Below are 24692 nucleotides of genomic sequence, written 5' to 3'. Positions count from 1 at the left end.
CTGGCGGGAGGCTCTGAAAGGCCAGGACATTCTTCCCTGAGTTAAAAACATGCAGCTTGTCAGCTGCGGCACAGCCTCTGTGAACTAAATCCATTCCAGAAAGCAGCAAGGTATGGCAGCATCTACACTTTAGCCTGGGAAGCAAAGGAGGGAGGGTTGGCTCCCAAAACTGCAGGCCCCCAGCTGGCCCGTGTCCACCATGGTACCAACACTCCTGGCAGCAGCATTCTTTCTACTGGGTCCTCATATCCTCAGCCACTCTCTCTGCCACACGACACCCAGTTCCGGCGTTCAAATCCCAGCTCTACTCTTTGCTTGCTGTGTGTCCTCTGGAGAGTTGCTCTACCTCTCTGAGCTCCAGTTTCCTTCACTTTAAAATGGGACCAATAGGTAACCAACAAGGATCTACTGTAGAGCCCAGGGAATTCTGCTGTTCTGTAATAACCTAAATGGGAAAAGATTTTGAAAAAGAATAGATACATGTATCTGTATAACTGAATCACTCTGCTGTATACCTGGAACAACAGTGTAAATTCACTATACTCTAATATAAAATAGAAGTCTTAAAAATTAAAAAATATGAAAATAAAAAATGAATCTTAAATGGGACCAAGAAGGCATGCCTGCAAGGATGAACAGAGATGGTGTCTGGGAATCTCTGCCTGCTCTCATTTCAGAGTCAGGCAGGACCCACCCTGGGAGAGCTCTGCCTTTCCTGAGGCATACATGGCAGGGGATGCCCCAGACCTGGAAGGCAGGAGGCCTGAGCCGGGCTGGCTGTGTGGCTTTGGGTAAACTCCTGACCCTCTCTGTGCCTCCATGAAATAAGATGGTTGAACAGGATCAGCAAGTCCCCAAATGAGTTTTAAACATCGAAGTGGCCAAGAGATGGTGGTAGGTGGCAAACAGGCAAAAAAAAAGCCTTTTATTTTTAACTCTCAAATATTTGTTTTAATACATCTTGAAAATATCACCCTTTAAGTCCTAGAAAGTTATGGATCTTGTTGCTAAGGCTGAGGCTAACATCTTTTATAAGTGACTTAATGTAAAGTTGATTTGAAACATGACATTGGATAAATCCTAGAGCAAGACATCAGGGTGGTACAGGAAGGATTGAGGTTTGGGGACACTCCCCAGGTAGTGGGCAAAGGAGTCTGGTTCAAATCCGGCTTCTTCCTTTCCCAGCTTCAAAATCAGGAGCCAGCAACCACATCTCTGAGCCTCGCGGGCACCAGGCGTGGGTTGCCCTTGTGTGTACTGGGTATGTTTTCAACAGCTTACATGCTTGTGTGCTGCAGTGGGTACCATGCATGGGGCGGGGGACAGAGGGGCTTCCCTGGTGGCTCAGCAGTAAAGAATCTGCCTGCAATGCAGGAGACCTAGGCACGATCCCTGGGCTGGGAAGGTCCCCTAGAGGAGGGCACAGCAACCTGCTCCAGTATTCTTGCCTGGAAATTTCCATGGACAGAGGAGCCTGGCAGGCTACATTCCCTAGGGTGGCAAAGAGTTGGACATGACTAAACCGACTGAGTGTGTGTGTGTCTAGGGCAGGCTGTGTGCTCGCCTGCTGGTGTCCATGTCGTGTCTCCATCTCGACCTGTGAGACATCCTGTGTGTGAGAGAGTGAGTGTGTGTATCAGGGGAAGATGCTCCAGGACTAAATCCACTGGCTGGAGTCCAGGAGGTGCCTCCCTGCCAGCCCCACAATCACTTCCCTGCCCTGTGCAGGCTTCCTGGTTCCATCACTTTGTGTAGAACCCCCAGGTGCAGGAGAGAAGGTACTCCCTGTTGCTGGGCCCCCACATCCTGGTGCATAGATTCCTTTCACCTTCCCTGCTCCCTCCCAGAGGTGGGTACCATGAGGCACCCTCAACTTACAGAGGCGAACCCAGGGCCCCACAGGGTGGGAGTCAGGGTACAAAACTAGGCCCTTGGGCCTGGCGAGATGATGGTAAACCTTGCCTGCTCAGTCTCCTTCCTCCCCAGCCCTGACCCCTGCCTTCACCTCCGTGAGAGTTTTCGTGATCCCCACCCGTGTCCCATCTGTCCTACCTAAGATTTCATCTCTGAGATCACTGATCTGGGACTTCCCTGGCGGTCCAGTGGTTAAGAATTGGTGCTTCCAACGCAGGGAGCGCAGGTTCGATCCCAGTTTTGGGAACTAAGATCCCACGTGCTGAGCGGCGTGGCCAAAAATAAATCATAAAGTCACTGATCTGATGGGAAACCAGGGCCCAGAGAAGGGATGTGACCTATCTAAAGCGAAACGGTGAATTTTTAGTGAAGGAGAGAGGTTTTTAGCTCTCATAAATTTGTCTCACCGAAGGTGGGGAAGGAGATGCAGGCTCCTGCAGGGTACAGGAGGAAGAGGGGCTTTGGAAGGACAAGGCCTCGGGGACGCCTGCACCACTTTAGACACAGGGTCAGGTGACAGGCAGGAGAGGAATTACCAGGATCCTGGGGGATATGAGGGAATAAGCGCGTCCTTTGGTCACTGCGGACACCCAGCCTTCTGCCAGGAATCAGAAAGACAGTCTCTAGGTTGGGAGTGTCAGGGTAGGCATGGTGGGCTCTGTTCCCTCATCAGAGGGAACTTATCATCACCCAGGCCCGTCCAGATTCCCTCAGAGAGGAAAACTTCATCACATTCAGGTAGACGCAGAGAGAGTCCAGACTGTGAAGAGAAGCATCTGCTAGGAGAGGATTAAGGCATGGCCGATGGGGCAGGATTCGAACCCAGGCAGCCAGTGGCAGAGCCTGGGTTTTTACTCTACCATCCACACCCGGAGGGAGCAGGGGGCTTCCCTGATGGTTCAACGGTAAAGAATCCACCTGCAAAGCAGGAGACCACCTGCAATGCAGGAGATGTGGGTTCTATCCCTGGGTCAGGAAGATCCCCTGGAGAAAAAAATGGCAACCCACTCCAGTATTCCTGCTTGGAGAATCCCAGGGACAGAGGAGCCTGGTGGGCTGCAGTCCACGGGGCTGCAAAGAGTCGGACACGACTGAGCGCCTAAGCAACAACAGAGCAGGGAGGAAGGCCCCCCGGCCGGTGCCAGAGGGAAACCCCCGGGCTCTGGTGGGCCTGGGGTTCTTGCAGACACCACATCAATGGGTTTCCGCCCAAGGGACCCGCCCAGACAGGAGACAGAAGCAGCTGCTGGGTCCAAAGAGCGTGGAAAGGGCCAAAAGTCAGTGGGCTCGGAGTGGGGCCCAGATCCAGCGTTGCCCCGGCAACCCCAGACAACAGCCTCACAAACAGGACAGGCCAGGAGGAGCCAGGCAGGGAGGGGGGCCTTCCAAGGCCGAGGATGCGGGGCGCCTGGCAGAACCTGACAGGTTTGAGGAGCCAGAAGCCAGTTTGATGCTGGGAGCAAGGAAGCCTGAACACAATGGGCCCAGAGCCATCAGGCTCAGGGCAATTCCATGGGAGAGGATCCTGGCCAGGGTCCAGGCAGCAGTGCCAGACACCCAGGGTTGGGAGGGGTGTTAGAAGTCCCTCAGTCAAACCCTCTCACTGGTGCCAAGAGCCATGTCAGTGATTTGTCTGGAATCTGGTTGCATGCCTCCAATGACAGGGAGCTCACTCCCCATTTCAGATACAGACAAACCTGTGGAATATGGAGCTTCATCAGCTCCCACTCATCCATCTATCCCTTGGACCACACTGAACAGAGGCTGGAAAATGCTCAGGTCCCATTTTGAGTGGAGCCGAGGTGACATACAGGAGGTGACGTACAAAATCCATGACTGAACAAGATAGACCAGGTTCTACCCTCAATGGGTTTACAATCTGGCAGGTATTCATCAAATAATGAACGGGATCAGTGCTTCTTGTCTCTAACCCATTCCTCACTCTGAATCCAGAAAGAGCCTGAGAAGACCAGATCCTTGCCATCTCCCCACCCCACCCCCACTAGACTGGGGAAAAAAAATACCCTGTCAATCACCACTGCCCAAAATGTTAAGGGTTAGAGGATTTTAGAAAAACAATCACGTGCTTCATCCCTGAAAATGTGAAACCTACCCTGGGACCAGCAAATATCTATCCTGGGAGTCTGTCCCACAGAAACAGATGCACAGCACTGAAGACTACATGTTTGAGAACGTCGCCCGCAGCGTTCTTTGTCACGGCCAAAAATCAGACAGGCAGAGCCAAACCAGAGCCCTTTGGCCAGGGAATGGTGAGTGCTCGAGGGTGCCTCTGTGTCACAGAACATTACTCAGCCCTCTACAGGAGGGAGCAGAACTGTGCCAACCAGCTCAGGAGACGCCCAGGAGACTTTGTGAGTGAGCACAGCAAGGTGGAGAGACGTGTTTGCAACACGATCCCATCGCTGTGAAAGGAAATCAATCACAGACAGAGCCTTGAGTGCGTGTTTGCACGTGGCCGACGATGCTATGGGAGCGCGGGGGACAGGTGTGACAGTTGTGGGGAGATTAAGACCAGGTTGTTAACTTGGGTGACCCGGTTGGGAGGAGGGGAGGAGGAAGCCAAAGAGAAAGAAAAAAAGAAGGAAATAAAACTGTCAGCACTAAAGGAACACCTCCACGACAGGACATTCATGCAGGTATATAAAATTACACACGTGGGGAACGTATAAAGGAATTAAACATAGAGACTGAAGAGACAGAAAATGCTAATCTGCCCCCCACCACTCCTCCCCTTCCCAACCTCCTCATCAGCTGCAACATCATGGTGTCCTGACCACACCCAGATTCTGCCCACCTCCAGCCTTCCTCCTGCCTTTCCCTCTGCCCTGGACACCCTTGTCCGCAGCCACATCACATCGTGGCTTCTTTCAGAGGATTCCCGAGAGATGCTCTTCGAGCCTCTCAAGACCACATGGGTGAGCACATACCGTGGACCAGCCATGGGGTGGGCTTGGAGAGCCGGGCTCTCCGGCTTTGTCCCCGCACGGCCCCAGCTCTGTTCTTCTCTGCCCCACTGAGCATCGTTCTCGCCAAGCACTGATCCCTACATCCAAGCCGGACACCCCTTCTAGACTCTCAGCCCTGCCTCATCATACATTCCAGTTTGCACTTTTTCAGCTTGGCGGGCAGGGAGGCCAGGAGGGTGCTGGGAAGAGGGTGTTTAATGAGGCAGGTAAATATTACGTGAGCACAGGGGTGATGACCGCAGGCTGAGGAGGAAACTGAGGTTCAGAGTGGCAGGTTCACGTGCCTAGGATTACACAGATGGGGAGGTGGGCTTTGGATCCAAGACACTGACCGTTAGAGAGTTAGGGAGCCTGGGGTCGACATGTACACACTGCTTTGTTTAAAATGGATAACCAGCCAGGACCTCCTATCCAGCACAGGGAACTCCGCTCAGTGTCACGTGGCAGCCTGGATGGGAGGGGCGTTTGGAGGAAAATGGATCCATGTATATGTATGACTGAGTCCCTTTGCTCTCCACCTGGAATTAACACAACATTGTTAATTAACTACACTCTAATCATTCCCTGGTGGCTCAGACGGTAAAGCCTCTACCTGCAATGCGGGACCCGGGTTCGACCCCTGGGTCGGGAAGATCCCCTGGAGAAGGAAATGGCAACTCACTCCAGTATTCTTGCCTGGGGAATTCCAGAGGAACCTGGCAGGTTAGAGTCCGTGGGATCGCAAAGAGTCGGACACTACTGAGCGACTTCACTTTCACTTTTCTTTCAGTGTAAAATAAAAAACTAAAAGAGAAAGAAAAAAAAAAAGACAGAGATTCTGACACTTAGGCACAGCCTCCTTCCTGGGAGCCAACTCTGCTCACTGCTTGGAGAAGGAGGACAAGAAGAGAACTAGATTTAGTCAAAGCCATTTCGGGGCTGGGGTTGCTCATCCCGGGGACTCCTTGCCCAGACTCGGGCTCTGGAGTTGGGGGCTGGGGGTTGAAGCAGCTGTCGGGGGCCTCCAGACACGGTCATGCTCAGGACCCCTCCTTCAGGCTTCCCAGCCAGGAGACACACTCCGCCGTGCCCTCAGCCTGTGGTCATCACCCCTGTGCTCACCTAATATTTACCTGCCTCATTAAACACCCTCTTCCCAGCACCCTCCTGGCCTCCCTGCCTCCCAAGCTGAAAAAGTGCAAACATCATGGCCCGTGGAGCAGGCCCATAAATCACCGGGGTTTGGCAGAAGCACTGCTGTGTCACCTCTGGCTGGGGGGCAGAGGCCAGCCCTCCCAGGTCTCACGCTCCCGTCCGTGGACTCTGCCTGGCTAGGGACACAAGTTTCCCAGGGACTTGAGGACAGAGGTGCCTCAACAAAGCCTGAACATTAGGCGCCTCTGCAAAACGAGCAGGCTTGGGTGCTGTAAGCCATTGTAGGGCATTGTCGTCCGCTGGGATCTCTAAGTGGGTGAGTCCCAGCCCAGAGAGGGAGACAGCCCTACCTGAGGCCACACAGCAATCCAATCAAAGCAGTTCCCCAGTCATACGGGAGATGGCCATGGTCACCTCGACAACAAGAATCATTACCATCATCACTGTCATCACCATCATCACAGCCGTAGACCATCCTGGGACCCTTGCTAAGCCCCCACACAATGCTAATTACTTTACATGAGCTTCTTCTGAATCCAACACCACGGGGCCATCTCCCTGGGTCTACCTTCCCCAAATACTCCTCTCAACTATTTATTCATCTTTTCTTAAAAAACGTTACCTTGTTTTTTCAACCTCAGCCTCATCTGAAGCAATAACATCCGTGAAACCACTGGTAAGATGTACTTGTTAGATCTGTGTCTAGTATTTATTAAAACAAATACATAAAAATGAAAAATTGAAACATCGCTCATCTCCTGTCCTGTTTGCCAGTGAAATGCAGACCACCCTCTGGGAAACGCTCAGTCCTTTTGTTTAATCCTCACAATGACCCTTCATGGTTGGTAGACTGTGCCCATTTCACAGGTGAAGCAAACTGAGGCTTGGAGTTAATTAAATAAAGTCTGGGAGTTGCTTGGTCAACTGGCCCAGGCGAGACAGAGCCAGGATTCAGAGGAGGGCTTGTGTGAATCCAAGGGTCAGCTCAAAGCTCCTCCTTTGGCTGCTTCTAGAAGTCAAACCTGCCAGGAGCCTTTAAAATCTATTCAGTAGTCATAGATTATTAGAGGCAAAAGCAACTACTCCATCAGCATTGCTCCCATTTTACAGATTCAGAAGCTGAGGCCCCAGTGGGCAGACCCTGCCGCCCAGCATCTCACCCCACCCCTATAGCCACACAGGTCCTTCCCCAGTACTGTATTCAGCACTCAAAACAGGGTGTGACACATAGGAATTCCATGAGGGTCTGTAGAGGAAGCGGAAAGGAGAGAGGGAAGGAGGGGAAGTGAAGGAAGGAAAAAGAGAGAGACAGTGAGCCGTCACATTCCAAAATAGACGGAAGCCCAGAGAGGGGAAGAGATTTGCACCAGGTCACACAGCAAGGCAGCAACCAGGTCGCCGGATATTGCAGTCTCTCCACACAGAACCCACCTGTCCGCCTGGCCGCCATCTTCCACACACACACCAAGACAGCCTGCACCGGCCCTGAACTGGGGCCCGGGAGACACGGTGGCCGGCGGCCGGCCAGGGCAGGGTAACGCAAGCCGGGACTCGCAACTCTCCCTCCCGTGAGCCATGCCACCCCAGTCGGAGAGCTGTCAAGGAAATCAGCCCTCTCGTCACAGACAATTGAATTTCAACCAATTTATCTGTCAGGACGGCACTCACAGGCCCGAATCCTGGAGCTTACGACTGTAGTCAAAATACACCCCTGACGCCCTCCCCGTGTGAATTATGGGCCAGCATCACAGGTTCCTGCTGACCTGCTTCCTTCTCTTTGCCCATCGGGAGGCTGCAGGCCATGGCCACGAGGGTCTCAGCTCCCCATGGACCGCTCCTGTCCAGCGGCTGCGGGAGGGCTGGGCGCTGGGGTGATGCCAGGCTGGGCCCTGCCCGCGCTCAGGCCCAGACGGAAGGACTGGAGCTGGGGGCTGGGGGCTGGGGGGAGCCTGTCAGGGATCGAAGGCTGCCCATGGCCCCTCGGTCACCTGGCTGGGGAGGGGCCACAGCGTCTGCTGATCAGACCTAAAGAACAGGACTGAGAGGCAGGGGTACCTGCCAGACCCCTGGGTCCTGGTGCTCCAGCCACGGGTTCTAAGAGCCCCCATTTCCTCCACCCTACTGTATGCCAGGCTCTTTACCAATGCGGCCTCGCACAGCCGCTCTGCAAGCTGGCTCTCACGTCACCCTGTGGACAGATGGAAAAATCGAGGCCCAGAGAGTCAAGTATTCCCCCGAAACCACCCAGGTAGGATGGGAGAGAGGCAGGACTCAATCACAGTTCCCTGCATCTTCTCATTCAGCCTCCTCCACGCCTTCAGGCCTGGGCCAGGGCTGTTTGTGGGTGTGGCAAGCAAATTGTACACGTGTTTGAGTGTGCCGAAGCTCCAATACTTTGGCCACCTGACGCGAAGAGCTAACTTATTGGAAAAGACCCTGAAGCTGGGAAAGATTGAAGACAGGATAAGAGGGCGACAGCGGACGAGATGGTTGGATGGTATCACCGACTCAATGGCTGTGAGTTTGAACAAACTCTGTGAGATGGTGAAGGACAGGGAAGCCTGGCGTGCTGCAGTGCATGGGGTCATGAAGAATCGGACGTGACCTGGAGACTGAACAACAACCACATGCGTGCGTACGTGTCATAGAGGAGCACGTGTATACAAGTATATGTGTGTGCCCCTGTGAGTGTGTGTGAGCAGCCTGCAGTGTGGACACATGTGTAGGGGTCCTGGTGCATGTGTGTGTACGTGTTGGCGTGCCTGCTGTGTACGCTTGCGGGTGTTTGAAAACACATGCCCTAAGGCTGGTGGTGCATGGCCATACAAGGGTGACTGGGTGCATCCCTGTGAATGTGTGTGTGTGCACAGGTGGGCATGACTGTGTGCGTGCACCATAGCTGGGTATGAATGCGCTCACGTGTGTGTTACTGTGCATCCATCCATGTGTGTCCACTTGTGTGTAGATGTGAACGCATGCTGCGGAGGGACCCGCACATGTGCGCATCGCCATGCCTGGGCAGCCTCAACTGAAATCCCCAGAGGCCAAAAACTGGGCCTCACCTTTCCTTTCAGTGCCTCTCAAGCAGAGGGCTGGACTCCATCAATACTAGGAGGACCGGAATATGTTCAGGTAGTGATTTTCATATAAAAACACGACAGCCTCATCAATCAGGTCGAAGCTGCGGTCATCTCAGCCTCAGGATTAAACACACCTAGTAGCTTGTTTCGGCATCAATCACACACACTTGATTTGGGCCAGGCTGGGTGAGGGCAGGTCATGTAAGGGCAGCCCGAGCGGGTCACCCTCCTCCCCAGGTGTGTTGGGCCTGGGGCCAGGAGCCCCGCTCAGCCGCTCCCCAAGAGGCAGGTGCTGGGGGGGTCCACTGGCGCCCAGAGGACTGAGGAAGGCAGAGACTGAGGGAGAGAGAGACTGGTATTTATGCCCCAGGCCTGCTGCTGTCTGCTGTGTGTCTTGAGGCAGGTCTTTTGACCTCTCTGAGCCTTAGTCTATGAGGACACTGGTCTCACTTCACTGGGATGTTATGGAATCAGATGAGATCACATGGCAAGGCTCTGTCCCTGCACGGGGCACAGAGTAGGAGCACAGCCTGTGTTCCCTGTTCTTTGCCATGGAAACCAGCTCAGATCTGGATGGAAGGGGACCCACCTGGTCCAGCTCACTTCATCAGAACTGATACTGCATCCCTGGAAACCACAGGTTCCTATAGGTACTGCCTCCTAAGGCTTGCGTCTGGAGTTAGTAAGGTAACCCGCGAAAAGCATTTGCCATGTGAACAGTGCTCAGAGAAGGTCCAGCTGCTATTATTATTTTATTATTATTATTATAAATGTCATTCATGGATGTAATTCCATTTGCTCTTCCTGTGAATTTAGTGCCAGCCTTTCCCATCCTTTCCCCATCTCCCTCTCTCTCTCTCTGTTTCCCCATCTTATTGGTGCTTTGCAGCTTCTGGGGCCCCTCTAGGCAAGAGGCAGGCCTGGGGGCAAATACAGCCTGAGGTCCCTTGGAGGCATCGGTGACAGTGGCATTCAAACTCTTAGCTGCACCCAGAATTTGTTGTTGTTTTTCATTCACTAAGTCGTGTCTAACACTTTGCGACCCCATGGACTGCAGTACGCCAGGCCTCCTTGTCCCTCACTGCCTCCCAGAGTTTGCCCAAGTTCATGTCCATGGAATTGGTGACACGATTCAATCATCTCCTCCTCTGCACCCAGAATGGGGACCCACAAAGAGCTAGAGGGGGACAGTGGGAAGGGAGTTCCTTCTGAAACAACCAAACAACACCTACCACCACGGGAAACCAGGGGCTGGAGTCCTCAGGCCCTGGGGGAAGCAGGAGGGCAGCTCAGAATCCCACCTGCCAACTCTGAGCCTCAGTTTCCTCATCTATAAAATGGGGCTGGTGCTAGTACTCACCCCAGCACTGGATGGAGATCACCCTGCTTTTCTGTGCCCATTGGGATCAGTGTGGTTTATTGACCATCGGCCACATGCACCCCACCTCCCAAGCCCAAAGGGCCTCAAATGATGACTTGATTTGGACAATACCTCTCACAGAGCTCGGAGATCGTCATGGAGACACATGACCGGAGCTGAACAAAGAACATGTTCAACTTTACCTGGTAACCAGACCACACGCCCATAGTGCCTGCAAGTTTTTGTTGTTTTTTTTTTAATGAAGTGATTTTTCCCCAACTCAACATCCCTGCCTCACAGCCTCTCTGAATTACAAACTGTACCTCAGTGTTGGTGAGCGTGGAAAAGTGTCTGGGCACTTGTAATTCTGCAGCCCCCTGTGGTTGATAATACAGACCAGGAGGCTCAGGTGGCTGAAGCAGCCAGGATGGGCTTCCACCTCTTCTTGATGCCCTCTGCCTCTTCCAAGACTGGGGTCCCCAGGAACTGCAGTTCACTGCTCCCTATCACTCACCTGCAGTGGGTCCCCCACTGCCAGCTTTTTAAACAGCATATGTCATTCAGTGTCATTTCTATAAACAATAAACACCAACAGATATATACATATCCAGGGTTGCCATTCACAGTTGCCCAGGTTGTGCACTGGACAACTACAGTCACTCCTAACACAGAGTCCCCAAGTCTTTCCTCTCCAGTCTCTATCTTTCCCTTTTGCTTTGGACCTGGAGCCTCATGGCTGTTTTGCACATGGTTCTGCTGCTGCTTCTCAAACTCTCTCAGTCAGGGCTGCCAAGCCACGTCTCTGTTTCTCTCTCCACCTCTTCCACTTGCCTCACCTCTGTGTGTCATTTCTCGCTTCTCCTCACTCTTTCCCTCTCGCAGATTCCAAGCCAGGCCTCCCCAAATCCAAGGCCTGTCCCCTCTCCAACAGCCCTGGGTTCAAATCCCACCTCCTCCTTTTCTCAGGGACAGACCTTACTTAGGTAGATGACTTCATCTCTCTAGGCCTCCTTCTCTCTAAACTCAGGATATTAAAAGTTTCTCCCTTTTCCAATTGTTGAGAGAATTTCTTGAGAAAGTGTACATGAGGATTGTAGCCACGTACCTGTGCATAGAGCGTGCAATAGACATTTATGGCCGTGGTTGCGGCTGCTGGTTCTCCTGCCTTTAGTTTTGTTATTATTACTGGAGCTTCCCAGGTGGCTCAGTGGTAAAGGATCCACCTGCCAATGCAGGAGACACATGAGATGCAGATTCGATCCTGGGGTCGGGAAGATCCCCTGGAGGAGGAAATGACAACCTACCCCAGGAGAATCCCCATGGACAGAGGGGCCTGGTGGGCTACAGTCCATGGGGTCACAAAGAGTCAGAGACGACTGAAGTGACTGAGCTCATTATTGTTACTATTACCCTCAAGCAAGAAAAAGTTGGGAAGGATGATCCGGGAAGATGGAACAGTGAGGGTGAAAGTCCCGAAGAGTAATGGAACATGGCTTGTATGGTGGATCTAGGGGAAGGAATCATCGAGGACCCTCAGAACTTGTAAGAATGATCAAGGTCTGCAACATGATGGAAGATCGGTTTCCCCCAGAAACCAGGGCAAAATTCCCATAGACCAACCCTGCTAAATGGAGCCAGCAGAGTCGAGGACTCTCTCAATTTCCACCAAGCCGCCTCCTAGGCCTCCCTCCTCAAAATAGTGCCCAGATTCCAGGGCTGGGAACCGTGAGGCCCTGCTGGCTCTGGAATGCAGGCAGGAGGGGACCTGGGACCCCTCCTCGCCTCCTGCCTCAGACAGAAGCACCAACAGTCTCAGCATAACCACCCCGGGAGACCAATTTCTCTTCCATAGTCTGTCCCGTTGCCAGCAACCAGCCCCCACTGGGCCCTGCTTCTCTCCTGCTCAAGAACGTTCCATGGCTGCCCACTGCCTGCCAACCACTGGCCGACTCTTCATGCTGACACTCGAGACCCTTCCCAGGCATCCCCCTTTGCTTTTCCACTTCATTTTCCTCAAGCCTCCTCCCTCTCACCACCCATAAACCTCCTGCTGTAGCCACATCAGGTTCTCCAGTCTTCCCCCAAAGGCCTGCCAGTCTTTACACCTTCAGGCCACCTGCAGAGGCTCTTCCCTCTGCCTTGTATTCCATTCTTTCGCTTACGCCCTGGAGAACTCTCACTAAGCCTTCCAGACCCACTCCCAATGGTACCTTCTCGGTGACCTTGGCCCAGAGTCAGCCTCCTTCTTCTGCGTGTGCCCTCACCTGCTTCATACTCCCGTGGACAGGCAAGCCGACAGCAGCACCCATGGAGACACGGAAATCACAGCTCAAAGAGCTGTTAGGAATCATTGAGTCCTAGTCCTACTTTTTAGCAACAGAATGTTTTGTTCAAACAAAATTTTTATATGGAATTCCAACATGTAGAATGGATTAAACATAGCTTGGCCCTAGTCCCACATTAGTGGCGACTCTTTGGGTCGTCAGCTACAGAAACTCAACTCAAACTTGCTGAAGCAAAAATAGAAATGTATAGGCTCATATAACTGAAAAAAAAAAAATCCAAGACATCAGGTATGGCTGGATCCAGGAGCTGAAAGGATGACATTGGGAATCTGTTTTGTATTTTGGTTCTACTTTCTGCAGGAGACCCGGTTTCCATCCCTGGGTCGGGAAGATCCCCTGGAGAAGGGAATGGCTACCTACTCCAGTATTTTTGCCTGGAGAATTCCATGGACAAAGAAGCCTGGTGGATGACAGTCCATGGGGTCACAAAGAGTCAGACATGACTGAGCAACTAACACTTTCACTTTCACTTCCTTTCCATTGGCTTCATTCTCAAACAAGCTTTTCTCCAAACCATGATTAAGAAAGGTCTCCAAAGCCTGATCTCCCATGCCCTAGCTCAGCCACTCCAAGGGAAAAAGAGTCTCATTCTGAAGTTCCAGCAAACGTACCATGAGACAGTTTCATCGGTTCTGATTGGCCAGATTTGAGTCATGGGATTGGTCCAAACCCGTCACTGTCAGGTCACTTTGCCGATCTCGCCAGCCCATCCTGTGTCACTGGCCACCGTCTGGAGCCAAGGGTTGGTTAATCCCTTCAGAACTACGTGAACTGATGACAAGGAGGGAAGAGAGATTGCCCAAGGTAAAACCAGGGAAAAAGGAGTGTGGACAGGTTCCTCCAAAATGATACCCACTCCACTGAAACCTCATCCATTCCCATCCACCTGCGTTTCTTTTAGCCTGCAAGACACGTTCTGAATCCTTAGGACTTCTGCAGGACATGATTTGAAAATTACGGATCTAATATTATTTTATAGAAAACATTGAAGGCCCAGAGAGGGAAAGTGGCTCCCCAAAAGTCACACAGCATTTTCCAACGTCACATTCCCAGTTCCTTGAAAGTGCCTATTACGTCCTTGATGAATCTCCTCCCCCTCTGGGTCTGCAGCATCTCCATTACCGAGTTTGGCTGAAAGGATTTGTCAGTTGTCGGCTTGCTTGTCTAACTAAATTAATGTTTTACATTTCTCCACCAGTTTGCAAACTTTTTAAAAATTAATCCCATCATTTCAACAAGTGTAACAACTAAATTATCATCTTTACATGATTAAGGAGCCTGCCGCGTCTTCTCTTGGCAAACACTGCATGCACATAATTTTACTAAATGTAATAAACCAACCATAGAACTATTAATTTTGCCATGGTATTCATAACAATTAGAAACGCATGAACCTTAAAATGATAAAAACTGAATGGAATACTGAAATCACAGGAAATTCCCAATCCTCCCTCTGCAGGCTGAAGACAATGCCATGAGATGCAGATTAAGGTCGAGAGACAGAAATTGAATGTCACTGCAACACACCCAGCATGAGACAGACCAGGCTGAGAGCACTTGGCTAACTCAATGAGGCATTTCTCAAAATCTAGATATCTATGAGGAGCAAGATGGCAGGAAAAATTCCCTTCCTTTTCAGAGCTCTAATAGTCTCCGAAAGTGTCCAGTCCTGGAATAGCTCGTACATGGCAAAGGTACCAACACCTCACTTCCTACACCCATGGCAGACATTATTAACTGATCACAGCACTCTTTCCTGCCAAGTCTAGATAACTTGGAAACTCAACACAGTCCTGCCAGGCAGGAATTACCAATCAATCACAGGATGATAGTGACTGTGATTTAATCCAATCTCACTGGCTTACAGGGAGAGAAACTAGGCTGCAGAGAGGGAAGTGACTTGGTCAAAGTCAGACAGAGATTCAGGCTGGAGTCTAAGGTAGAAGCTGGCATGATGTGGCTTTATTGCTATAGGCCAGGAGGCTGACCTCTCACTGACAAACTGCTCCTCTTTCAACCTCCTAAAGAGAAAGTCTGACCTACAGGTCACTAGTGGATCAAATATCCCAACATCCCCTCTTTTTCCTCCTCCCATAATTTTGTCCAATTTACACTAACCCTTTTCTTTCCTGCATTATTGCTGGAAATCTCCTAGAGAACAATTTTGCAGTTTGTGTTTCAAAAGACTCATACATCAAATATGCTCTTGCTTGAAATTCCTAGAGTTTATCCCAAGAACTTAAATATACAAATGTCCCCAAAGCATGTTCATCATGCTATGTTTTAAATAAAATGGAAATAACCTAATAATTTAGCTTATTGTTTTAAAAACATCTGGACTTCCCAGGTGGCTCAGTGGTAAGAATTTGCTTGCCAATCAAGGAGACACAAGAGACCCCAGTTTAATCCCTGGTTCAAGAAGAGCCCTGGAGTAGGAAATGGCAATCCAATTCAGTATTCTTGCCCAGAAAATTCCATGAACAGGGCCTGGCAGGCTACAGTCCGTGGAGTCGCAAAGAGTTGGACACAACTGAGCATGCTCTTAAAATGAGATATTTGCTAACATAAAAAAATTGATCATGGTATGTTTTTAGTAAGAGACGCAGCTTTTCAAACAGCATATGTTGTTTGGTGTCAATTCTATAAAGAATAAATAGCAACACACACACATATAATATATACCCAAGGTTGCCATGCATAGTTGCCCAGATTGTGCACTGGACAACTACAGTCACTCAGAATGCAATATGAATGGTGGCCAATGGAATCGGGCGGTGCCCCATCCCGCATATAACTTCAAAAACATGATGGGTCATTTACCAAAATGGTAACAGTGGCTATCGTGGAGGGGTGATTTTTTTAATGTTTGTCGTCATTCTCTAGTATTTCTATAATGAACATGGTTCACTTGTGTAAAATGTATAAAATGACTTTCATAGCGCTTTCCTGCTTGTGACCCACTTATGACCTATGCGGGCTTGTTTCCCTACATGCCCTGGCTCGCTCTGATGCCTGTGTATGTGTAACAGTAGTCAATAAGCACTGATAGAGGAAATATAGGGGCCAGGCGTTGTGCTAGGGACGCCTCTCGGCCTTCTCGAATTTCAGATCCAATGGAAGGGACAGACATCAAGCAAACCCTGCAAGGCACTGGGGCCCGAGCTGTTGAGGGTGCAAAGCTGTGCAGTGTGCAGGGGCTCTGGGGAGGCATCCTTGGGGGTGTTCCGTAAGGTGCATTACAAAGCCACCTTGCCTCCCCACCAGACCAAGCATCTAGGGGCGCATGCTGTGCTTTGTCAGACTTCTCAGACCACAAAACTCAGACACCTTCCAACAGAGGTTAGGGCTGGCCAGCTTCTAACATGACACTGAGCCTGGCACCTGGGACTCTCCATAACACTCAGTTCAATACCACAGAGCTGGGACTTCCCTGGTGGTCCAGTGGCTAAGACTCTGAGCTCCCAAAGCAGCAAGGCCTGGGTTCAATTCCTGGTCAGGGAACTAGATCTCACATGCTCAGAATAAGAGTTCACAGGACTCAACTAAAGATCCCACATCCTGCAATGAAGATGGAAGATCCCGCATGCTACAACCAAGACTGGGTGCAGCCAAATTGAAAAAAAACCCTCAGAGCTCTAAAGCCAGCAGCACTGGGTGTAAATCCAGACAATGACTGAACCTCAGTTTCCTCATCTGTGAATTGGGAAGAACCACAGTTCCTAACTCCTGAGGACTCAGTGAAGTAAAACAGGCAAAGTGTAATGAACGCAGGGCTTGGAGCAAGTGTTTCATGGATGGTAGCATTTATTATTTATCGTTACCATTATTATATCAGGGCCTCGGCTAATGAAAGGACCAGACATCAGCTCCACCCCGTTCTTCAAGACAGGGCTGGAAGGGGATCAGAAAGAAAGCATTTTCCCAACCTGGCCGTGGACAGCGGGCTGGGCAGCTGCTGGCAGGAGATGTGACCTAGATATTTTCAAGGTTCACCTCCCTTTGTCCCCCCTTCCTACCTGTCCAGTCTCCAGGCGTTTGGCCCCAGACATTTTTCCCTTTAGATGGCAGCTCGTTTCCTCGGAGGAAATTGCCGTCTGTGCATCTGTGACCCCCACCCTTCAAGAAAAATTGAGGTGACCTGAACAGGTCTGAGAATTGGCGTCTCCCTACCTGGCCCCATACGCCTCTTTGTCAGCCAAGAATCTCTCGTTTTCCTCCCCAGAATGTATCACAAGGCCAGTACCAAAGGAAAGGACTCAGAGTCAGAATTCCTGGCTTTCAACCCGGCTCTGCTGTAAGACGGCAGGCAGGTCCTCTCATCTCTGAGTCTGCCTTTCTGATACTGCACTGGTCTTGGCTCAGACAACCCCAGCACTGGATACCTCCCACCTCCCAGCCTGGAGAGATTTCCCTTTCAGGCCTCCATGCCTTTGCAAAGGCCACCATACCTTCCAAAGAATGCCTTCCCCAGGCAAGGTTGTCTGCCCTCCCTCCCATCCCCCAAACAAGATTCCACCCACCTTTGCCTGAGAATCACCCGTAAACAACCTTATACTCCCAGATGGAGAGCCCCAACATCTAAGGGGTGGTCATCCCCAACCTCTAAGACCAACTCTGCATGGGTGGGCCCATAACACTCCTAGGCTGGATCTCCAGACCCCTGGGAACTACTCTGAACTTGGGCAAGTCCCCCGTGCCTGAGACCGCCTCTTCTGAGGGCTTGGTTGACCAGCAGGCTGGAGTCGTTCCATCCTTCAGAGAACACACATACAGTCTGAGTGATGCGCTCAGGTGCGGGTCAGGGGGCCAGGGGTGCAAAATCGGGTAAAGCCCGCCCAGTGTCCAAAGAGTTCCCAGCCTGGGGCAGGAGGACAGGAAAGCAGATCATTCCAACACATCGTGGCTTTCCAGGCAGAAAGGGCGCAGTGGACAGGCAGAAGTACAAGAGAAGGAAAGGGAAGGTGAAGGTGGCTTGGTCATAAGGGTGGAAGGTGACGGCGGGAGCTGTGGAAGAGGCGGGTGCTGATGGCCCAGACACCACGGCTCCTGAGAAGCTGGCGGAAAGATGTGAAGCAGGGAGTGAGCTGCATTTTGTAGCGATGCCTCTGGTTGCCGTGGGGAAGACGGGCTGTGGGGGCTGGAGAAAGACTCGGGAGACCAGTGTAGAGGGAGAAGACAGAGGCCTCAAGGGGCTGGCGGCAGTGGTGGTATGGAGACGCATACAGACTCAGGGGAGACTCGGAAGGTAAACTCTCCAGGCTTTGGAGATAGTTGTTAGGGTCTGGGGGTGACGGGAGGAAGGAGTCCAGGGGGAGCTCTAGGACCTTCTATTCAGGAGACAAGCAGCAACCCCCAGAGGAGGTGGAGGAGGGAAGGGAGGGGACGGTGGGCTCAGTTTGGAACGTGTTGAGCTCAAGACATCAGCTGTCCACAGCTAAACACAGCAGAGGCTCCAGAACAAACACGAAGACGCTGACATCATCGTCATCAGGTGACTCAGTAGATGAAGGGCGGGCGTATGCAAGGGGTAAGTGGGACAGGGGGTCCGTGAAGATTCTGGAATCTGTGTGTCTAAGCCCCCAAGACTGACCAGGAGGCCCCGCTTTCAACCAGAGACCTCTGCTCACCTGGGCTTAGTTGGGTTGCCTGTGTCATGGGGCAAGTCCCTTTAGTTCTCTGAGCCTCCTGGGGTTGCTACGAGGATCAGAAATAAAATGGGGAGTGTGTGAGAAGGAAAAAGAAACTTTCTCAGGGCGTCATGGAAAACACTGGGTGAATCATGCTGGGTACAGTTATCAGTGTTGTCAATGACCCGCCCCCAGGTGCCAGGCCTATGCCCACCCAGCTGGGCTGCAGCCAGCGGCCCCTGTGCCCCAGCACCCTTGGCTTTGCTCCACGAAGAACCTCCTCAGCTTCCCCCATGACAGCGCTCCCCAGAGACGCTGGAGCCTCTGTTTGTGAGGAACCGGAGGAAAATCAATGTGAACAATGTAGTCAAAACAGTGTCGGCAGGCGTCGGGCCGGCCGGAGTGAACATTACCGGGGACTCAATCGTGCCCCTTATCTGGCAGTTTGTTCTTGAAAGGGAGCTCTAGCCTCTCTGCGAACCCAATAAGTCTTTCAGTTTGACTTGAAACCCTACATTTTTCCTCTTTAGAAAAATGTCACCGACATTCTTCTGTTTCATTACTCTTGGTCTCCGAGGCTCTGGCCACAGGGAAATTGTTAGCGGAGGGAGGCGGCCTGCGCCTGCTGGCCACCACAGGATCCGGCCCCAGCTGGCGGGCCGGTCCCTGCTGGATGCAGCCTTCTTCACCCTGACTGTCATCCCGCCCGGGCTGGCACCCCTCGCCCAGCCGTAGAGCCCGACATCTGCTCTACGCCTACTTCTCCGCAATAAGCCCAGCTGAAGCCCCCCCAGAGGACCCTGCCTTCGGGCCAGTGGACATCAGCTTCCCCCTGCGCCCGGCCCTGACCACATCTTGCCAAACCTATCTGTCTGTCTCCATCTCTGCCTCCTTCTTCATTCATCTCTCTGCTTGTGTATTCAACAAATATGCATTGAGCGCTTGGGCTAAGTCGCTTCCGTCGTGTCTGACTGTGTGAGACCCTATGAAGCCCGCCAGCCTCCTCTGTCCATGGGATTCTCCAGGCAGGAATACTGGAGTGAGTTGCCATGCCCTCCTCCAGGGGATCTTCCTGACCCAGGGATCGAACCTGCATCTCAGGGGATCTTCCCGACCCAAGGATCGAACCTGCATCTCTTATGACTCCTGCATTGGCAGGTGGGTTCTTAACCACTAGCACCACCTGGGAAACCTGTTGAGCACTTACTACTTGCCAGATACTTTCAAGAAGCTGCAATGCAGGAGACCTGGGTTTGATTCCTGGGACGGGAAGATCTGCTGGAGAAGGGACAGGCTACCCACTCCAGTATTCTTGGGCTTCCCTTGTGGCTCAGCTGGTAAAGAATCTGCCTGAAATGTGGGAGACCTGGGTTCAATCCCTGGGTTGGGAAGATCCCCTGGAGAAGGGAAAGGCTACCCACTCCAGTATTCTGGCCTGGAGAATTCCATGGACTGTATCGTCTATGGGGTCACAAAGAGTCAGACACGACTGAGCAACTTGCACTTTCACTTTCAAGAAGCTGAGGCTATGCAGCGAGTAAGACTCGGTCCCTGTGGTTCTGAGACAGGCAGTAAATGAAGAAGCAAATGCATAGATGCAGTGGATTATATTTTCCAAAGAGGGTCACACAATCTCTGTCTCTCAAGAGGTGGGTCTTTTGTCTCATTTCTCCTTGACACTGGGCAGGCCTTCGTGATGGCCTGAGCCACAGAGTGGGGCTGAAGTTTTGCTATGTTACTTCCAAGGTGGGGTCATAGCAGCGTTACAGACTTGCACCGAGCTCTTTGGGGAGTCTCAGCCTGGAGCCCAGCTGCCATGCTAGGAGGAAGCCCAAGCAACTCGTGGAGGCCCCCACATGTAGGGGAGGAGAAGTCCCCAGACAATGGTCATCCGGTCAGACACACGAGTGAGCAAGCTTGGACAGGAATCTTCCAGTCTCCAAACTATTGCAGCCAACCCCAATTAGAGCAGACAGGTGTCTTTTCTGCTGAGTCCTACCCAGATGACAGAGTTGTGAGCCAAATAAATGATCTTTGCTGTTTTAAACCATTCAGTTATGGGGTAGTCTGTTACACAGCTGCAGATAATGAGAGCAGCCTATAAAATAATGAATGGGGGGTAGTGATGAGTGCTAGAAAGAAGAATAAGACTGAGCGAGGAGATAAGGAGAGTCAAGATGAAAAGCAGGGGGAGATGGAGCCTGGCAAAGCTGAACCTCCATTCCAGCCCTGCCTGGTCCCAGTGGCCAAGATATGTTAACCAACCCCATGGACATGCTGGGGACACATCAGCTGAGGAAAGAGGAGCTTACAAGTAGTCTCACTCCCAGAAGGCAAATTTCCAACCCCAAAGCCCCCATCCTTGGCTTGCATACTTCCAGAGACAGGGAGATCACTCCCTAGCCCAGGCAGCCCTGCTGGAATAGGCTGTGGGGATGGGCTCCTTTCCACCAAGGGAGGCCTGCGTCCCTGCACTGCTCTCTGAAGCCTTGTGAACACAAGACAGGAACACATGTCCCCTTGACTGCCTCTAGCTCCACCCACATCCATGGTGGTCCTTAGAGAACAGAGCTGGTAGAGCCACTGGAAGCTATGAGTGTGCTCAGGAAGGGATGGAGTCACAGTCAGGGAGGACATTTGTCATCACTCGGGGGGTTGGAGGTAACGGAGGACACGTGGCAGGAGTGTACGCAGAATAGGGCTTCTGAGCCTCAGTTACCACGATTTGGCTGAAATTGTAGCAGAATCATGCCTACATGGTCACAAGTTCTTTTATGGGAACAGCTCACCAAGGGGGTCCTGACCTCCACCTCACTCCTAATTGGGAACAACTCCCAAAATAAAAGTTTTGGAGTCTTGAAGGCCTAGAGTTTGAGTCCCTTCTAAGGGACACGCACTTCCTGTGTGACCTCAGGCAAGTCACCAACCCTCTCTGAGCAGTCAATGCCAAAATGACAAGCGTGTGTTTGTGGCCTCCAGCAGCTTTTCCAAACTTCACCAGTTTGTGTATCTCCAGGAGAATTTCTGCCCTCTCCCTCCTTCCTATCAGAGGTGACCTACTTAGTATTTTTTCTCTAAATTAATCTCCTCCTTCTGCAGAAATAAACATTTTTAAAGAAACTTTTAATCACTACCTTAAATGCAAAATGAACATTAGATGCCATAAATCAAAAGGTATCCTAAAAACGGAAAAAAAAAAAAAACACAATGCTGCTGAGTTAGAGACAAACCCTGTTGCCCTCTCCGCCCTCCCCGTCAACAAGGTTTTTCAAAGAGAGATTAGCAAACCTTAGAAAGAAGTGTTAAAGACACATTAGCACCCAACGGGGACTCTCTGGTGTTAAGGGAAGGTTGCAGGAAACCACTTTCTCATCACTGGTTTGGGAAGCAGCTGCACCCCTCCTGGGCCTGGGCAGGTGGTCCAGCCCTTTGGAAGCCCTGAGGTCCTGACCTACAGTGATAGGCAGGGAGCAGGTGATCTAAGGGGTCACAATAATGGCTTTTTGCCCCAACTTCCCCCTCCCAACAGTCCAAGCAGGGGCAGAAGGTCCCCAAGCTGCAGAAATCAAGAATGACTTCCTGGGGACAGTGGGGATGTGTCACCCTATGGACGGCTGTGGGCCACACAGGCACTGGCAGCCAGTCAGCGTGGCTCCAGCCTGGCTCCAGGAGAACAAGGGGGCAGCAGAGGCTTTGGAGAGGGGCAAGCCTGGGGGACAGCAGCGAGGGGCTGCCCCATCCTTCGCTGCGGGAACCTGGCAAGCAGCTCCCATCCCCCACCCTCCACCTAGGCACTCACTGGGTCTGGGTTTATCCAGCTCCTTTGTTAACAGGATGTGTGTCTCTCATTCCTCTCTGAAACTCAATTCTCTCCCCCTCAGTTTCCCTTCTCTACAGAACCAATTTATCCATCAGGTACGGTAGTGATCTCGGGTGGTCTCGGCCTGAAACAGCATGGAGCGGGGCTTGGGTTCCCAGCCAGATCCCAGCCAGATATTGAGGCCAGGTCATGGCAGTAAAAGCACCAGATCCTAGGCACGAGACCAGGGATCAGTGACTAGGGCCCTGGCCCTTCGGCTTTGCGGATAAGAATTCTCACCAAGACGGAAAGTATTGAAACAACTAAAGTATTTCTTAAGAGGAAAAAAGAGTACAGTGCGTGTGGATAGATTACGCACACGGGCAGACTCAGAGGGAGAATTCCTGAGTCGCACCCTCGTGGCGGTTTGAATTACTTTTGTGGGGTATTTCTTCCGGGTTTCCCTTGGCCAATCATTTTGATTTGCCTGGTTCACAGTCCGTATTTGGTATAGCTCACGATCCTCCCAAGTCAAGATGGATTTTACCGCAAAGGCGTCTGGGTAGAACATCCCTTGACCTAACTCCCCTTTAGCCTCCAAGAGGCCTTTTCTGCGCACGTGTGGTGGGGGAGGTCTCCTGACTTCCGGAAAAGAAATATGTGGTCTGGGGCAGGGCCCACCGTCCTCGCCTTAATTGTCCTGCTATTCTCGGCTTGGAGTGTCGATCCATAGGGAATGAATCTCCCATCGCTTTGCCCTGGGGGACGGAAGGGAGGGAGGGCTCATTCACCTCCTGCCTCAATAGTCCCAGAGCCTCGGGCCCACAACAGTTTTAGGGTTTAGTTTTTCTCGTTTTGAAAAACAAAACTATTTTTAAATGTTTTCACTTCTTTTAAAATCCGAAGGGGGAAAGGAGGCTTTCTGAAGATCGTGTTTTCATATCTAAAATTAATATTTTCATTTTTAGACCAACAGTCATAATGTAATTTTTAATTTTTTCAACAGAGAAAGAGACCCACGAATAATAATAATAACGTGGCCTCTGTAAAACGAGGAAGAATAAAAGCACCTGCGTGGAAAGCCTCTGGCCGGAGACCCGGCACCTGGGATGGATCCAAAAATCCTTCTATTGTTCTTCTCATCAGTGTTGTTCCTAGAGGGGTGAGCGCACGTGTAGAAGACAGGATGCAGAGTGTTCTGGGCTCTGTCCCCGCTCTGTATGACCTTGGGAAGCTGTCCCCGGGCTGGCCTCAGTTTCCCCCACTGCTCAGTGAGGGTCCTGAAGTCTGGCTTCTCTTTGGGCTCCTTCACCGCCTTTCCGCCTGAGGAAGTGAGAAGCCCCAGCCCCACCCCCACCCCCACCCCTGGGGAGGCAGACTCGCAGCAGTGGGATGGCCCACTCTTCAAAATTGTCTCATGCCCCCAGCCAGGTAAATATTACAGGTTCAGACAATAATTGCGGCTTCTCTTTTTTTGTTTATTTTTTTTAATTCCCGGATGTTTGACTTGGCTGGGGCTCAGGGCCTGGTGTTTTCACTTGGGCCATCTCTGATTCCCGCTCCCAGCATCAGAGCTCCCTGTAGGAACGGGTCAAGCATCTTCCAAGAGGCTGGTGGGCACAGTCTGGGCTGGGGGAGGCTCCCGATGGAGTCTGCAGAGTGTAACCAAGGTGATCACTTCCCGAGCACCCATTCTGTGCCTGATGCTGTTCCAGGCCCTGGGATTTGACTGCGAAGATCAGAGGCATCTCTGGTGGGGGCTGGAGGGGGGGATTCCTCCACTCTCAAGGCAGAGAGTATACTAAGCAGATATAGAGCAAGTAAAGTGCTCCCCTTCATGAGAGGGGGGCTGGGGAAAGCAGGGAAGGAAGAACAAGGAAACTCTTAAAAAGACAAGTGCAGATGAGTCTGCAAAGGTCCCCCCTAAAAGAAAGTGATGGTTAAACATCACTGATGCATGCACTAGGAGGATGTCAACTAGGAGGATGGGGAAGGAAGGCACCCAAGACAGGTGGAAGAGAATGTGCAAAGATTAAGGTGCTTTGCAGCCCGATGAGGGAGGTGCTTTCCATCCCGTTCTCCAGGAAACTGAGGCTCAGAAAGTTCACATGGCTGGTAATTGGCAGAGGCACCACTTGAACTCAGGGCTGCCTGGTTCCAAAGATGGTTGGCAACCACTAGACTATGCCCTTCCCCTCCCCACAACATCCTCCACCCTTCCAACATCCCCATCCTCAACCGGCCTCACAGGAGGAAAAGGTTAGAACCCAGATCACCTACTGGGACTGGTTTTAGGGTCTCCAGAGAGGCCATTACCTCTGTGTAAAAGTAACAGCCAGTTCCTCAAATGCTTCCAGCAGAGCCATGAGGCCCATCGCCTATAAAATATGACACCCCTACCCCAAGGGGTCCAGAGAGAACCCAGGTGGGAAAACTGAGGCTCAGG

Source organism: Giraffa tippelskirchi, chromosome 11 (genome assembly GCF_054371585.1).
Source record: "Giraffa tippelskirchi isolate mGirTip1 chromosome 11, T2T-mGirTip1v1.2.pri, whole genome shotgun sequence".
In the NCBI taxonomy this organism is placed as follows: domain Eukaryota; kingdom Metazoa; phylum Chordata; class Mammalia; order Artiodactyla; family Giraffidae; genus Giraffa; species Giraffa tippelskirchi.
This window is presented reverse-complemented; position numbering follows the sequence as displayed.